Below are 17,957 nucleotides of genomic sequence, written 5' to 3'. Positions count from 1 at the left end.
GCACGCACACACGCACGCACGCACACACGCACGCACGCACACACGCACGCGCACACACACGCACGCACGCACGCACACACATACGCACGCACGCACACACACACGCACGCACGCACGCACACACACACGGGGGAGGCAGAGAGGCGGGGGGGGAAGCACAAGCCCTCTAAGATGCTGTTTCCCTAGCCATTTAAACAGAGCAGAGAGTCCCAGCCTTTCAGTCTCTTAGAGCTCTTAGAGAAAGCTGCTGCCTCAACACGCTGAATACTTTTCTCTAACAAAACAAAGCCTCTCACGCTAGCATTTTGTGGACATGAACAGCCAGTACCCATTCTCCTCCTTACCAAAACAGTTAAAAGTCACCTCTCAGAACTTGGGTGTCTTTAGAGAGGGGTTTGGTTTGGTTTGGTTTGGTTTGGTTCAGTTTGGTTCCGTCTGTTGGTAGGGGATTTTACAAAGTGCAAGCTGCCTTGTTCTTCCTCTCTGCCCTCACCAGCATTCAATTAACAAGAGGAAGAATGTGGTGACTTTCTACCAAGGTCTTCACTCCCAGCTTCTCGAGATGTACATTAGGCAGCCTTGTAGTTATGGGGAAGAATTATCTCGTCATTCCTCACCTCCAGCAGCGGATTCCTATCTGTCACCTGGACAGCAAGATTGATTTTCTGATTAATCAGGCGTTTGTACAGGTACGGGAGCCACAGATCTTCCTCACTGGATCTTCTGCACATATCCCTGTTTGCACTCACTTCCCATCATGCTTAAAGCTCTCGAGTGCTGAGCCAGGAGGGGTCAGGAACTCTGTGAAAACACACACTGAGACCTCTGGCTGCTTTCAGAAAGAAGTACATCAACAGAGTCAAAGGAAGGAAAACCTTGCAGGAGAGTGTCTTTGGACTGGGCTTAGCTCCCACGTGGATGAAATTTGCAGCTCCCTCCCCCAGGGTCTGCCCTGCTCCCACTGGGCCTGCCAACACAGATGGCAGTAGGAGGTAGGCTTTCAGCACTTTGAAAGGCTATTTGGCACCTCCTGCCAAAAAGGTATGTCAGGCTTTTATGCAGCCTTCAGTGATGAAACTGGCTCATAGTGTGATTCAATTTACTTAGGGGGAGGAATCTAAAGCCATGAACAGCACAGCCAGATTCTGGGTCCTGGGGGACTCTACCACAGAAGAAAACTTACTTTCGTTATTCTGGACCCAGAGTGCTGAGCCATGTTGCTCATGACCTTTCTGTGGGAGACATTGGGGAATAAACTGAGATCAGTACAAAAAGCTTGCATCTTTTTAGTCCATTCCTGGTACATCCATTACCTAATGTTTTATTTAAAAGCTCAGTCCCTTCACTAATTGAAAAGACTGAGCTCAGTTTAGGAGTGTTCTGACCTGAACTCAAAGGACAACTACTAATTGTTCACTGTCTTAAAAAAAGAAAGAAAAAAATAGAAGAAAGAAAAATTAAAAAGAGAAACAGGGAAGAGAGAAAGAAAGTGTGAATAATGACTAAGGGTGGTTTAAGGGGGTATGTAAGCTTATTAAAGATACAATTGTTTTAAAGACAAGGGGTACCCTGGGGGCTGGAGTGGGGTTCAATGGGTGCCTAGCTACACAAATGCCTGGATTCCATCCTCAGCACCACATAGAGTGTGGTGGCATAAGTCAGGAATCTCAGGAGTCAGGAGCTGAAGGCAGTCCAAGGTCTTCATCCTCAGCTAGACGGGGAGATTTCAGCCAGCCTGGTACACTCCAGACCCTATCCCATTAAAGCAATCAAGCAAGCAAAATGTCCTAACAGATAGTGTCACTCATCAGCCTCTGCTCTTAGTTGGTACCTGGAGCCAAAGTTGTCCCCATATGCTACTCAGACCCAACATTGGAACTCCAGACTGAACTCTCAGCCCTTCCCTGAAGCCCAACCCCTTCCTGATTCTCCCATGTCTATATATTGCATCATTGCTATGCCCCTATTAAGTGTGTTATAAATGGAACATTGCTGGTGACTGTCTACTGGAGCCCCGTAGCCAATCACTTGCCTTGTTCCATGAAGTTGATTAAATCAGAATCATCTGCTGTCTCTCTCACTTTGGGGGATCACTGGAATATCTTCTTACCTGCCCACCCAGTCCACCCATGCTTCCAAAGCCAGAGAAATAAGCTTTGTCTTTAACGCGGGCAACCTTACATTCTGTCATTTCACACTGACCCCAAGATTCCCCAGGGAATACTACCAAGGCACCATTGGCCCAGATTAGCAGGCCTTTCTAAAATGTCTCACATCAGCAAAGGAGACTGGTACTTCCCCAAAGGTGACAAAGAGATTCTTCACTTGACCAAACTTAAGCTAGGGGCTGTGGTAGGTTGTGTTAGTTTTGTTTATTTTGTTGTGAGGCAGGATCTCATGTACACTAGACTGGCCTCAAACTCACTGCCCTGTAGTCCAGGGTATCTTTGAACTTCTGATCCTTTTGCCTCCATATCTCAGGTCTGGGGCCACAGGTGTGCACCTCCACACCTAGTTTATGGAGTGCCGGGCATTGAACCAGGGCTTTGTGCATGCCAGGCAGTCATTCTATCATGAGGCTCTGAAATTATCCTCCACACCTGTCTGTGTTAGATCATAAAGTTCAGGTTTAGCAAGTCTGTTTCTAACTTAGGTTAACAAGAACACCCTACCTTTCATAGCAGACCACCTCATTAACTGAGCTTCCTTGATATCACAGCAGATTGATGACCCCATAATTCTTGAAATAGCATCTGCTTGCAAGGATGCTTTTAGGCGAGCTCAATCTCGGTTTTCCTCCCCCTAATGTTATGTTTTATTAACTTTCTACTTTATGACACTCATCTATTTCCTGGCTATAAATTTCTAGCTGACCCATGGTTCTTGAAGTTGAGCCCTATATACTTTCGTTTGTTTGTTTGTTTCTGAAAATGGTATTGCCATGGTTCCTACAGCTGTGGTAATGGCACTTAATGGAGTCCTCCTTGCCATGTTTTTTTTTTTTTACCAAGTCTCACAACTTTATCCTTTGTATAGACTGTTAGAAGTGCTGTCAGACTTGTGTCCTTCTGTCTTGATCATTAGATGTCACAACTGCCATTTTCTGGGTAGAACATTTAGCATCCTAGGACATAGCAATAAAACACAGCCTCTATCTTAGTAACTGCTCTGTTGCTGTGATAAAATACCTTGCCAACAGTAAGTAAAAAGAGGCAGGATTTATTTTGTCTCACAGTTCTAGAGGCGTATACTTCATCATGGCAGAGAAGATAGGGCATCAGGCATGGAAGACATGGTGGCAGAAGCAAAAGGCTAGTTTGTCACATTACATCTATAGAAAAGAAATAGAGAGTAAACAGGAAGAACGCAGATATAAAGCTCCAAGCCCCCTGCCCAGCGGCCCACTTCTTACAGCAGGACTGTGTATATTTCATAACCTTCTCAAATAGAGCTACCATCTAGGAATCAAGTGTTCAAAGATGTGAGACTATGGGAAATAATTTACATTCAAACCACAACAACCTTTATTGAGAATCATTCCCTCAAATTTGACCACACTGAACCTCATTCTTCCTCCAAAGGTATACTACACTTGTGATGACTCTATCTACTTTTCACCCATCCCTGTGCCTCAGCAGAGGATCCTGTTTGTCACCCTTTTGTACCAAACACACACAGAGGCAAATACACATAGTCATATATGCATACATACACAAACAGATATACACACATAAATACAAACACACAAGTGTATACAAATATGTATACATAAACATATACACACACACAAACACACATGTGGATATGCACACAAACATAAATGCACACACACATATATATATTTACACATATATACACAAATACAAGCACACATAATCACAAGCATACTTATACATATACACTGTGGTGGTTTGAAGTCTTCCAGAGGCTCCAGTATGTTAACACTTGGTCCCAGTTGTGGCGCTGCTTGGCGAGGTTTGGGAGGTTCCTTGCTGCAAGAAGCATAACACTAGGGATGGGCTTTGAGATAAAAAATCTCACCCTACTTCCAGTATGATCTTCAATTGATAATGTGAGTTCTCTGATTTCTCCTCCTACCACTATGCCTGCCACATGTTGCTATACCACCCCCACCTTGCTGGATTTTATTCTTCTGGAACCAAAAGCCAAAATAAACTCTTTCTTCTATAGGTTGCCTTGGTAATGGCATTTTATTACAGCAACAGAAAAACAATTTAGAAACATGTATACATATACACACATACACAAACTCAGAAACACATATACATATGTGAACATAAAACATATACATACACAAATACATAATTACACATACAGACATTCTACATACACATATATATGCATATGCAAACACACAAACACACACAACAAACACTTTCTGAATCTCAGGGAACCTAACTTACTTTAATAAAATAATGCATTTTATACAAAGGCTTGTACACAGAAGATTTTAAGTATGTGATCATTCATGGGTCTATGATGCATTGGTACTGGCAACTGAAGCCAGAGTTCTAGAGAGCCAGACAGAGTTGTGTGATTAATGAAGGCAAGGCACATTGTATACTCAGGGGAGCAGACAGCATGGAAAGAGGGTATCTGAGGCTCAAACAGGTTTGAGAAAATAAGTACAACACATCAGATGGGAGTCAGAGACATAGGGGTCAGACAAAAACAGCCATCCAGACACAAAAAGGCACAACGAGCAAAAGCATATATTAGAAGTAAAATTATTTCATCCGGTCATTGGGGAAGTGGGTAGTCAACGGTACTGTACTGATAGGTTATCAGGAAGAACCTCTGAAGGGAGAAGCTGAGTTACCTGAAGGCAGAGCATAGCTGGCCTTATGTTTTACCCCAGGTTCTGAGTTCTCCTGGCTCTTCTGAGACTGAGTACCATTGCTAGCTCCATTAGGGGCTCTGCAAGGAACAGACATTGGGCAGCATTTGTCCTGGGCATTGATTGACAGGAGTCAAAGCTCCCCAGGACTATTAACTTACCATTAGCTTGTCATAGATGGTAGATAGGAAAGAGAAAAGTAGTACTTCCAATGCTCAGTAAAGCACAGAGTAAGACCCATGGTTGGCAGCTGAGAAGCAGAACCACTTGGAATGAGAAGCAACAGCTGCATGAAGCTTCCAAAAAGGGGATGGGAGGAGACAAATGTGGAAGGATGAACAGCAGTCTGAACAAGCTCGGCGACCTAGAACTGAAAACATGGGGATGAAATAAGAATCTCAAAGGGAAAGGTACCACCATCTCCAAGTATAGACTCTCTGGAATAAAGTTTCCCCATGGTGGAGGAAAGCATAGGAAGAAGAAAGAGATGATCTGGCCAGAATATTCACTCAACTGCATGACCCACAAAGCAGAAGACATAGTTGCAATGAGACCTGGAAGAAACTAAAGTTAGATTGAAGCTCTATTTTGGGGAAGTAACAACTACTAGTGGTGACAAAAACAAGGAAAGCTATTCAAAGTACTGATGGCATCCTTGTCACCTATCCAGTACTGAGCCACAAAATACCACAGAAAAGGGTCCTGGAGATAATTAGAAAGGGTATACTGATCTATCAATGCATTATTTGCTGATGTGGAGAACAAACACACCAGATTTAAGTTTACAAAAAAACCACTTTTCCCTTCCTCAAATGCCAAACCACATTCCTGTGATAATTTGTTTTTTCTTTTAAAATCTCAGGAATGAAGATGAGTCTGAGAGCTTTCTGGACCTGGGCCACTGCCAGCCCAGCACAGTCCTTTTATCTTTGACAGTCTCTGTCACATCCACAAAGGGATGGTGACAGAGTTAATTAGATGATATGTTAATTAGAATCTACTACTTCTCCATTCTTTCAGCAGTTCCTCAACCTCCCGAAGGTTCTGCTTAAAGTTTTAGTTAGACTCAGACTTAGTGCTGTGTGGCTTATTGGATAGGAACACATGGTATTTCCACTTACCAGGCTTCACAGACTGGAAGCAACTGGATGTTAGAACAGATGTCATTTGTGCCTGTCTACTCATCTCTCAGTGGCAAATATTATCACTTCAGGCATGGAAAGCATGGGACTGACCTAGACCCCCTGAATGCGGGTGTCAGTGAGGAGGCCAAGGTAATCTATGGGGCCTTGGGTAGTATTTATCCCTGGCTTACAAATGGACTTTGAGTGCACATGCCACAATATGGGAGGCTCTCTCATCCAGGACTCTTAGGGGATGGCCTAGGCCCTGCCCTGGATGAAATGACAGTTACTAGAGATCCACCATGGAGTGCCTCACCCTCCTTGAGGATCAGAATGGAGATCCGGTGGGGGACTGGGGGACCTAGTTGGGGGGGAGGGGAGGAGGGGAGGGAGAGAGATCTGGGATTGACATGTGAAACAAGATTGTTTCTATCCTGAATAATAATAATAATAATAATAATAATAATAATAATAATAATGAAGGGAAAAATAGAAAGGGGAGTTAGACCATGAGTGCTGTAAAAGGCCCTACGGAGAGGAGTCACACCCAGGTATATTAGTCACAACCTTGAGTCTGAAGTCATAACAGGATAAGTAGATGGGAGAAAGGATTGTTGCATTATAAGAACACTCATGGTAATGTTTCCAGTCAGGCTCTAAGTAATATGTATGTCTCATGAAATGAAGATAACCTCTGGAATCTTCATTCATCCTGTTGGAGTTCTTGGAACTGCAGGTTCTTCATCTCTAAAAGGAGACTTAAGAGTTGGAAATTCTTATGGTAACTGTGAGGACAGAAAAGACCATATACTAAAAGCTGAAGACTGTGTCTATGGAGTTTATGAGGATAGAATAAAATACAAATGCAGAAGGTCATATGGATGTTCTTCACAGCTCAAGTTTTTTGGCAAGAGTGTAGAAGATGAATCCATTTCCAGACAGACACACTCCTTTACTGGCTCTCTCTGAAGTGAAAATTTGGGTCTAGCACCTGACAGAATGAGTCAAGGTGCACCAAGAGGAGTGACCATCCAACATCTGTTATCAGTATCTTCAACTCCATTAAAAGACTGGGTCAGCCAGCCAATTGGTGATCATTCAACACTAACTGAAAACTTGGAATTGGTGTGGTGATATTTTGTTTATGTTCTAACAAATAAAGCTTGCCTGAATATTAGAGGGTAGAACTAGCCACTATTTAACCAGAGAGGTCTGGATATCTGTACAGACAGGCAAAAAGTGATGTGGTTGAACAGAGAGAGGTATATAAGCCAGGAGGTGTGAGGAACTCAGTCTCATTTTGACTGAGAAGTTATCTAAGTAAGGAGTGATTGTGGTTTGCTCCTTTGTCTCTCTGATCTTTTAGCAATTACCGCTATATCTGACTCCGGGATTCTATTTTAAGACCAATTAGAAATTGTGCTACGATTGGTACCCAATATGGGGCAAGAATTCATGAAAAAAACACCTGCCTGTGATTTCCCAGCCACCAACGCAGGCCAGAGCCACAAAGCAAGACTCCCATTGGAGTCGCCACCCGACCAGAGAGGATCTTCTATCTTTTTTCCCTAAGTCTCTAAGCAAGCTTGGGATTTTTTGTTGCATCCTCTCTGCAACAAACTCCTCAGGCCCCAAACTCCACAGGCACCCACCTGTGCTCCAAATACTGCAGCCAGACTTACCTGCCCTAGACTGGCTGGTTCTGCCTTCAGGCAGCTCCCGCCATAAGTGCTTCTTCTATAAAATCTCTTGTGCATTTTTCAGACAGCCAACTCCCTCTCCCCCATGGTTTCAAGGCTCCCCATAAATGCTCTCTCCTTGGGCTACCACTGTAAGCTCACAGATATTATGCCAGCAGCTGCAGCTGTCCTCAGCCAAGCTGCTCACCACCTGTGTTTTCCACTCAGACATGCTATGCCTCACATTTCACCTCATTGTTGGCAGATTTGCTGAGACAATTGGGAATTATTAAAGGGGGAAATACTTAAAAGAGAGAGTCTTTTTCCCCACATTAAAAAATGAGAATCACTATTACAATGGAGGGAGTTAGGTCTCTCTATGATAATATGCTGGACTGTTTGAAACTGGACCAGTTAAATGAGAGGATAACCAATCTAGATAGGATTCATGTAATGTCAATTATAAACATTATCAATTTTATCATTTTTGTTGTATCACTAAAATGTTGGTTAATATTAGAGCTAAGATATAGTTTTAGAGAAACTTATGTAACTTTATAAAACAGATCATAGAGATATTCAAACCCAGACAGAGGAATTTAATGGAGAACAAATTTTAGTATTGCATTATAAGTTTAGAGAGGAACAGCCTAAGGTTTTAAAACAAACAACTTTAATTTATCCAGTCACCTTACAGGATCAAATGCCAAACAATAGATATCCTCAAGACTGCAAGAATTAAATGGACAACTGTAGAAATGTGAGATTTAGGGAGATTCAAAAAAGCAATAATCTTATATGACATATATTCACCTTTTATGAAGCAGAGTTTAACTCATGGTCAACTTGAAATAGCATTATCCCTCAAGACTGGAGAGACTTGGTTATAGCAGTTTTGAAACCGGTCCTCAATTACAGAGGAGGGCCTGGTGGAAAGATGAGACTAACACCATTGAGCAATGAAATAGGGGCATTGGTAGGGAAATCTCCCAAGACCAACTTCTTGGAGAGGGAGATTATGCCAATGTACAAAGGCAATCTCTATATGATTACCATTTCCTGGATTTCTGCCACACAGAAGCTTGTAACAGAACTGGAAAAATAAGGGAAAAATTGAGTCATTTACTAAAGCTATACAGGGCCAAAAGGAAGCCTTCACAAATTCATTACAAAGATTGACTTCAGCAGTAAATAGAATGACAGCAAGTTCAGAAGCTAGACAAATAATAAATGAATCTCTGGCTTTTGAAAATGCTAACGCACAATGCAGAAGGGTAATTACACCATTAAAGATAAGAACATCACCCTTCTTTGAGATAACATCTCATTCCTGTCAGAATGGTGTAAATCAAAAACACCAACAACAGTTTATGCTGGAGAGAATGTGGAGAAAGGGCAACACTCCTTCACTGCTGGAGGGAGTGCCAACTTGTATAGCCACTTTGGAAATCAGTATGGAAATTCCTCAGGGAAATGGAAATCAGTCTATCACAAGATCCAGAAATTCCACTCTTAGACATATACCCAAAAGACACACACTCATACAACAAGGACAGTTGTTCCACTATGTTCATAGCAGCATCATTTGTATTTAGCCAGAACCTGGAAGCAACCTAGATGCCCCTCAGCTGAAGAGTAGATAGAGAAAATGCGGTACATTTACACAACTGAGTACTATTCAGCTGAAAAAAATGGAATTTGAACTTTGCAGGCAAATGGATGGCACTAGAAGAAACCATCTTAAGTGAGGTAAGTCTGTCACAGAAAGACAATCATGGTATGTACTCACTCATATATGGATTTTAGGCATGAAGCAGGGGAGTGCTAGCCTAAAATCCCACCACCAGAAAGTCTGGGAAACAGGGAGGACCCTAATAGAGATATGCATGGTACCCAGAGAAGGGGAATGGGACAGGATCTTCTGAGTCAACTAGAGCATAGGAGTGGAGAGGGAGCTGGGGTAAAGTGAGGGGGAGAAGAGCAGGGGAGAGGAGGACATAGGGGAGCAGGAAGGCTGAGTCAGGGGAAGAATAGAGAACAGGATGAAAGATACCATAATAGAGAGAGTCATTATAGGTTTGATGAGAGATTTTACATTTGTGAGATTTCCAGAGATCTACAAGGGTGACACCAACTGGCAATCTAGCAATAGTGGAGAGACTACCTTAAATGCCCTTCCCCAATAATGAGATTGATGACTACCTTGTATGCCATCCTAGAGCCTTCATCCAGGAGCTGATGGAAGCAGAGGCAGACACCCACAGGTAAACACTAATCTGAACTCCTGGAAGGAGGAGTGATGAGCAAAGGGGTCAAGGCCTGGCTGGAGAAACCCACAGAAACAGTTGACCTGAACAAGGGGGAACTCATGGACCCCAGTCTAATGGCTGAGAGGCCAGCATGGGAGTGATCCAGAACATGGGTGTCAGTGAGGAGCCCTTGGCAATCTATGGGGCCTCAAGTACTAGATCAGTATTTATCCCTGGCATCCAAATGTACTTTGGGAGCCCATTTCACATGGAGGGATGCTCTCTCAGCCTGGACACATGGGGGAGGGCCTAGGCCCTGCCTTGGATGATATGGCAGACTTTGGAGATACCCCATGAAGGGCCTCACCCACTCTGGAGAGTGTAGTAGGGATTGAGTGGGGAGTTGGGGGGATAAACGGGAGGAGAGGAGAGAGAGAGAGCTGGGATTGATATGTGAAGCAAACTGGTTTCTAATTCAAATTTTAAAAAAAAGATTAGCACCCTTAGAGAAATAACTCTGAGATACAATCAATATTGAATTTCATGACCATGATGATGCTTGGATAGATGTGATTTCCAGAGGTTTGAGAAAATAAAAATGTCTAGTGTTTCAAATGTGGCTAACAAGGTCACGTAAAAAGGGATTGTAAACTGGGCATTCCTAGAAATAATGTTTTTTCTGAGGATAATCAAACAGAACACCCCTCCATTCTAGATTATGCAGTAGGTGTAGCAAGGGCAGGCACTGGGCTAAAGAATGTAGACCAGCAAGGGACACTCAAGGTAACATTTTGGCATCAGCAAAATCTTTGAAGGGCCTCTTGCAGGCCTCTATCCTAAATTTAGTTTCATTTTTTTCCTGTAGCCACGTAAACTCCTTCTCAGAGAAATTAAAGAACCTAATGCCTGTTGTAAGAAACCATACTGTAACAAACCAATCTGGTCCCAGAGCTGAGTCAACCCCAAATAACACACAGAGGCTCTATTAGTTACAATATTGTCAGTCAATGTCCAGAGCTTCTCATTGGCTAGTTCTGTCTTAAGTATTACCCATAACTACATATATACACATATATTTCTATAAGGTCTTATCTTCCTGAGGATGCCAGCCTCATATGTCCTCTCTTTCCAGGATTACATGGCGACTCTTCACACTTGACTGCATTTCCCAGCCACCTCCTTGACTCCTAGCACCACCTATCTTGCTTCCCTATTGGCCAACGATACTTTATTTATCAACCAATAAGACAAACATGTATACAGAAGGACTTTCCCCATTATCTCCTCTTTTCTGTCTAAACAAAAAGAAAGGTTTTAACTTTAACATGATCAAATTATATATAACAGAACAGTTATCAAGTAAGAACTATAGTTACAATATTTAGTCCATTAAAATTTAGCAAGATTTAAGAAAATATTTTATCATCTATCCTATCTGTGTGAGTCTAAAGTCCTATATGTAGCTTATCTTTTATCATAACTAAGGAAAACTATAATTATAACTATCTGTCTTTAACTCCATCAAAGACCACAGAAGGATAACATAAAACACTAGAACTGACAGAGACATCTCCCTGCCTGGACAGTCACCCGAAGTTCCTCTGTAACACTGGGGCATCCATCTTCAGCCTATAGGCTACCATGTTTCTGGCAGACTTCTCAGCAAAGCAGGAAATTTTAAACTGTCCATCTGCATTGGCAGTTTGTCAGTCATTTTTCTGTGTCCTGAAGAAAGTTTGGCAGACTCTTCCATGAAGCAAGAACCTTTAGGGCTGTTCCATCAAGTTTAGCAGTCACTTTCCTGTGGATCCTACATGTCCAGTCTATCAAACAGTAAAGGCAAGAGCAGTTTCTAGCCCAAATGGCTAATCTTGCCATGTTGAAAGCAAACTCCATAACAAGTTTCTTCAATGCCCATCTTCCTCTCAGACATAATTGGTTTGCCAGGAGTAGTTGTGTCTCACTGTCATGAAAAACCATAAACCATTTAAATGCCATATATTCTGTAGGCCTTTGAAAGGTTTGAAGAATATCTACCCATCTCAGATACATCTCTGTATATCTAGAAAACCTAACTAACTTAACTATAAGTTCTGACTATTATAGGTGACAATATACAATCTGTATTTAAATATGAACTACATTTTAAAAGATCAGTATAAACACAATACTTAAACAAGAGGAGAAATATACATATCACAAAGTTGATCTTAAATTTGTATCAATAAATGAAAATCCATACCAATACAAAGTATTTATTTCTATATCATTTTCCCTTTAGAAAGAGATTGACTGTGATCATTAACATTTATAACCAACCCTGTATAAATGAAAATAAACATTTATAAACAATATTTGGGAGTGTGGGCATTGTTATCTCCAAACTACTTCCTGCTGTTAAGGGGTATTGTCTTGGGGATCCTAAGAAGACCCAGAAATCCTGGCTGTAGCCATCTGTAATAGCATAATCTCAGCTGTTTTGGGATGTTGGATCACCTGGGTCAGTGCTTCATCAAACCATTTAAGTCTGGAAGGAATTCACAGCTTTTCATTTTCTGTGGAAACACAAGCAAAAACTCTTTTCCCAAGTAACCTGTCCTTATATTTAAATTTAGAAGTCAAAGCATTTTTTAAATATATAAGTTGGATTAATTTAGCAGCACTTGACACTCTGTATGTTTTTCATCTTTATGTGGCTTTTTTATTGCTCTATTTCTTTTATTTTTTCTTTTATGAGACAGAGTTTCTCTGTTACTTTTGCCTGCCTTGGAATTTATTCTGTAAACCAGGCTGACCTTGAAATCACTGAGATCTGTTTGCCTCTGCCTCCTGAGTGCTAGGATTAAAGGTGTATGCTACCACACTCAACTACTCTCTTTGTTTTTTTCCTACTATCCTGTTTCTTTTTCTCTCCTAAGCCTATGTATATTTTTAAGCACACTATAAACCTTTTAGAGGTTTTACTTCATATGAATCTGACTTTACTGTAAATCCAGGAATGTTTAGGCCAACCCATGTGTGCCCTAGCCAGGAGAGTGATTAGAGGAAGAGGCTACCCATAATCCAGAGAGTCTTTCCCCCACCCCAGAGAGTCTACTGTGGGACATGCCACCAGGACCATGCTTAGGGGCAGGATGTCACTCTGAGGTCTGTGTATGATAGATCTGGGTAGAGGGGGCTTTTAAGGCAGATGCTGAGGTTATGGCCTAGGGAGAGGTGCCCTCACTCACCCTGTATTGACCTAGGAGCAGCTGGACAGCCAATTGGATGCATACATGTCAAAAACTAAAGGATACCTGGATGCTGAGTTGGATGCCTACATGGCACAGACAGTTCCTGAAACCAATGATTGAAGCCTGTCTGCTTGCTTGTTAGACTCTTGTTAAAGTCACCACATCTATAAAAAAATAACCTTAAGAAAACATTAGAAGAAATCTGATTGATGGGAAGAAGCTATCACAATAGATTGTGGACTTACCTGCCACCAGTTGACACATTTAGTCTCTTATGTCTACTTTCTGATACTGTGTTATATGAAACCCTATTTTCCTTTGATTTGGTTGAGTTTGTTTTGTTGTTCATACAGTCACCCAGACTTCTGTTTGAACAGGAATGCATTGGTGTGAGTAAAACATTGTTCTAGTCTCTGTGTCACTTGTCACATACTCTGACATTTTAATATTTTTTCATCTTTATGATCCCAAAATAGGTTTGCAGAAGGAGCCTGTGTTGTCAATAATGTGTGATCTCTGGGATAGAACTCTATATCTTCATTAAGAGATTCCTGTTAATAGCTAAACCTAAAGGTGTGTCTGCTATGTTGATGGTGAAGGTAGCATATTGGAAATGCTAGTATTGCCACTGGGTCAGGAATTGCTTACACATGGGAGCAACTTTGATTTGGCCAAAGTTGGGGCTACCTACAAAAGCTATAAGATTAATATATTAACTTTTTGTCATGATATTAATGGTCATATAGAATATTAACTGATTCTAGCTTCATCTAGCCTCCTATACATGATTTCAGGTTTTAGTCTCTATCAGGTAACTAGGAATTAAGTTGTTGTACTCTAGATATACGTAAGAAGTATTGATCCTTTAGCCTGGTGTATATGATATTTAAAATGTTTAATCTTTCTTCAGTGAACCACAACCATGCCTAACAGTGACCTTTCAAGTCTTCAAAAGGATGATGGGACCCCATAGCGATGATTCCACCAGGACTATAATAATGCCACTAAGCTGACAAACATCACCTAAAGATCTGCTTAGGAGTACAAACTGCCCAGGACAATGTCAAGGTGACTAGCTGAGATGATACAACTTCATAGGCTACTCTACCCAGGACTTGAGACAAGTCCTGCACTTTCCCATTATCCAGAGACTGGATAACAAATGATACTGCTACCTCTCCTGGGACTTGACAATTAACTCATACTTTTCTTTTCAGATACCAGTACTTCCAGACAATCAGAAGTAAATTTAAGAACATGATACTCACATTCCCAAGAGTTGTGGGGGTGATTTTTGGTTGTCCAATGGGTTATGGAAATTTGTCATCATATAGAGTAGTTGTTTACAAGTTGTTATTGGTAATGCTTAAAAAAAAAAGAAAAGAAAAAAGTTGAACAAGCGATATTAGATTCAGAGTTCTTGTTTTGCATTTTAGCAAAGGAGAAATATGCTGGGCCTGAAGGCAGAAGATGAATGTCCCAATGTTGCAGAGGAACCTTGGGTTACTGTCCAGGCATCCAGCTGTTTGTGTCATTTCTCACATTTTTTGGCAATCACTTGCTTGCACTTCGTGCATACTCAGGTAATATTACTTCCTTCTCAGGTCTCTGATGGAACTGAGCTGTAGTTATACTTAGCTTTCCTTGTTACAAGGAAATAAATTCACTGAAGAAATGTAAAGTGTATAGGGTTGAGAAACATAAAATGATAGTTTTGGTAATGTAAGTTAGAATAAAAAATGAGTTAGATACAACCTTTTGGACTCACCAAAATAGGATAGACAATGGAGCATTTTCTCTGAATTTTTCAGTTGTTAATGGAATAAACATTGTTGATGTATTTATTACCTACATATTTTATATATTTCATACTTATTGCATATAGTTTTTCTTATATTAGTTACAACCTTTTTAAATTTATTTTTCAGTTTAAATTTAGATAAGAAACAAGGTTGCTTCACAAGTCAGTTCCAGGTCCCTCTCCCTTTCCCTCCCCTACTCCTGTGCCCTCCCCCCAACGACCCCCCCCATTATCCCCTCATTTCCCCAGGGAGGGTGAGGCCCTCCCTGTCTGTCATTTCATACAGGGCAGGACCTAGACCCTCCCCCAAGAGTTCAGGGTGAGAGTGCACCTCACATTGTTCTATGGGAGTCCAAAGTCCGTGTGTATACTCGGGATGGGTACTGATCTGCTGCCCAAGGCTCAATAGATTCCCTAGGCCTCCTCACTGACACCCACATTCAGGGGATCTTGATCAGTCCCATGCTGGATTCCCAGGCTGATGCCTGGGATTCAAGAGTTAACCTTTGTCAGGTCAGCTGTTTCTGGGGGTTAAACCAGCCCAGTCTTAATCCCTTTGGTCATCAGTCCTCCCTCTCTGTTACTGGCTTTCTTGAGTTCAGCTCAGTACTTAACCAAGGGATTCTGCCTCTTCTTCCATCAGCCACTGAATGAAGTTTCTGTTTCCCAGACTCTCTGGCCCTGGGATTGTAGGCTGGCACTCCCCAGGTCTATGTCTAAAATCCATATATGAGAGAGTACATGCCATGTTTCTCTTTTTGTGACTGGGTTACCTCATGCAGGATGGTTTCTCTAGTGTCATCCATTTGCCTGCAAATCTCTGGACTCCATTGTGTTTTTCTGCTGAATAGTACTTCATTGTGTAAACGTACTAAAGGGAAATTTGGTGATGCCTTGTTTATACTCCAACAAATAAAACTTGCCTAAAGATCAGAGGGCAGAGCTAGCTACTAGTTAACCATGGAGGTCTGGAGGTCTGCACAGACAGACAGGAAGTGATATGGCTGGGTGGAGAGAGGTATATGAAGTGAGAGGAGTTAGCTCAGTCTCCTTTTGACTGACAAGTTGTCAAATTAAGGTGTGGCTTGCTTCTTTGTCTCTCTAATCTTTCAACATTTACCCTTATATCTGACTCTGGGTTTTATTATTAAGACTGATTAGAACTCATGTTACAAACTGGGACATGGCTTTTGCAAAAATTTCAACCTGTTTAAAATAGGTAGCCCCAGAGGTCAGTTTGAAATATGTTCTTTTGAGTGAAGGATTGTTTGTCTCTATCTTAAGGCAACTTTGGGGTCAAGTGTCTAAAACAACTTTGAGGGACAGATAGAACTAAGTGCAGGCACTGTTTCTCTTTGAACAAAGCATCTTTCAACATTGCTTATATTTGCAAATGGCTTCCCAGTCTGGAGCAAGAGAGGGTTGGGGTCACGGAACAATGCCCAGGACTTACTAGTGGTAATGAGAAGCTGGTCAAGTGACTCGTGTATGTGATGCCAATATTTGAGGGGATGAAGGAGTTAAAGTTACCATGAAGTGGTGGACTGCATGAAGGCCATTGGGCTACATGGTGAGTTCAAGGCCAAAGTATGCTACATGGTAAGTTTCATGCCAGGCTGAGCTATATAGCATAACTATCTCAGGAGGAGAAATTCACAGACAAAAGAAAAATAAATAAAATAACCAAAGGAAAGTGAAAATTGGAGAACGGGGAAGCCTTTGTCCACATTTCTGATCTGAAGACTAATTTAACCTGAAATGCTTCTAGCCCTGTCAAAATTCTGTGTTAGGTTCCAAATAAAACAATAAATGATGAAATAAGTATAGAGTCCTTAAAGCAATTGAAAAGTTACAAGTGTCCCTCAAAATGGAGCCTTCTAGGGCTTGTTATCTCTGCGTCCCAGGAGGTGCTATTACCTGCTGCCTCTACTGAACAAGCTAGGAGACAGTTACAGAAAACTGACCTGGAAATGCAGGTGAAGGCTCAGAGCCTCTCAGGGAATACTGGAAACTCATGAAGTGCAAGATCCTCCCAGGACTTTCTTTCTGTGCTAGGAGAGCTCTGTTCTCCACAGTTCTCAGGAGGATTTGCAGGGCAGGTCTTCTCCTTCAGGACTAACCTCTTGTGTCTCTCTTGACACACTAGTTTTGCAAGTCTGAGGTTGATGGGATAGAGAGTTGGGAAAGGGGAAGACACTGAATGTCTTTCCCAGAAACCTAGCAGAGGGAAGAGATGGACTTCACATGGCTTGTCTTGTAGCACAATTCAAAGGCCAGAGGAAAAGGTCTATTTTTTTTCTTTATAAATTTTCTTTTACTTTTTGCTCTAATTTTTAAGATGGTCTGCTACAGGCCTAGTTTCTTTTCTGTTGTTGCTTTTGCTTTTTGAGACATGGCCTTGTTATATAGATCTAGCTGTCCTGCAACTCACTCTGTAGACCATGCTGACCTTGAACCCACAAAAGATTTACCTAACTGTCCCTACCGAATGCTGAGATTAAAGGATTAAAGGTACATACCACAATGTTCTCTCTCTCTCTCTCTCTCTCTCTCTCTCTCTCTCTCTCTCTCTCTCTCTCTCTCTCTCTCTCCCCTTGTCTCTCAGTTTGTTGTTGTTGTTGGCTTTCAAGGCAGGATTTTTCTCTGTAGTCCTGGCTGTCCTGAAACTCACTCTATAGACCATACTGACATCAAACTCACAAAAATTCACTTGCCTCTGCCTCCCAAGTGCTGGGATTAAAGGTGTGCATCACGACTACCTGTCTTAGACCTAGCTTCCTAGTTTTTTTAAACAGTGAGTCACAAACCCATATAAATCCATATAATTCAGTGTGGAGGGGTCTCAAAGAATTTGAAAAGTATGAAGTGTCTGTAACCACACGACCACAAAAATTAATTCAAAACCAACTATATCAAAACTCTCAGGAATTTCTGGGAGTGCTTGTCCATGTAGCATCTTGTGATTTCACTGAGGCTTTGGTTATGTACACACAAGACATTCACTTGCCAGTAT

At 41.6% G+C, this 17,957-nt stretch overlaps 1 long non-coding RNA gene across 1 annotated transcript; it reads right to left on the bottom strand.

Annotated features, from left to right (window-relative positions):
* Positions 1-11,811: 11,811 nt before the first annotated feature.
* Positions 11,812-17,155, bottom strand: LOC121143071. The gene is made up of 3 exons (XR_005880203.1): positions 16,909-17,155; positions 14,412-14,508; positions 11,812-11,873 (listed from the first exon to the last, which is right to left on the bottom strand). It is a non-coding gene; the product is annotated as an uncharacterized LOC121143071 (long non-coding RNA).
* Between the last annotated feature and the right edge of the window lie 802 nt (positions 17,156-17,957).

This window comes from Mesocricetus auratus, unplaced genomic scaffold (assembly GCF_017639785.1).
Source record: "Mesocricetus auratus isolate SY011 unplaced genomic scaffold, BCM_Maur_2.0 Super-Scaffold_100011, whole genome shotgun sequence".
NCBI classification, from domain to species: domain Eukaryota; kingdom Metazoa; phylum Chordata; class Mammalia; order Rodentia; family Cricetidae; genus Mesocricetus; species Mesocricetus auratus.
Note: the sequence above shows the minus strand (reverse complement) of the source record. Positions and strands in the feature narration are given on the sequence as shown.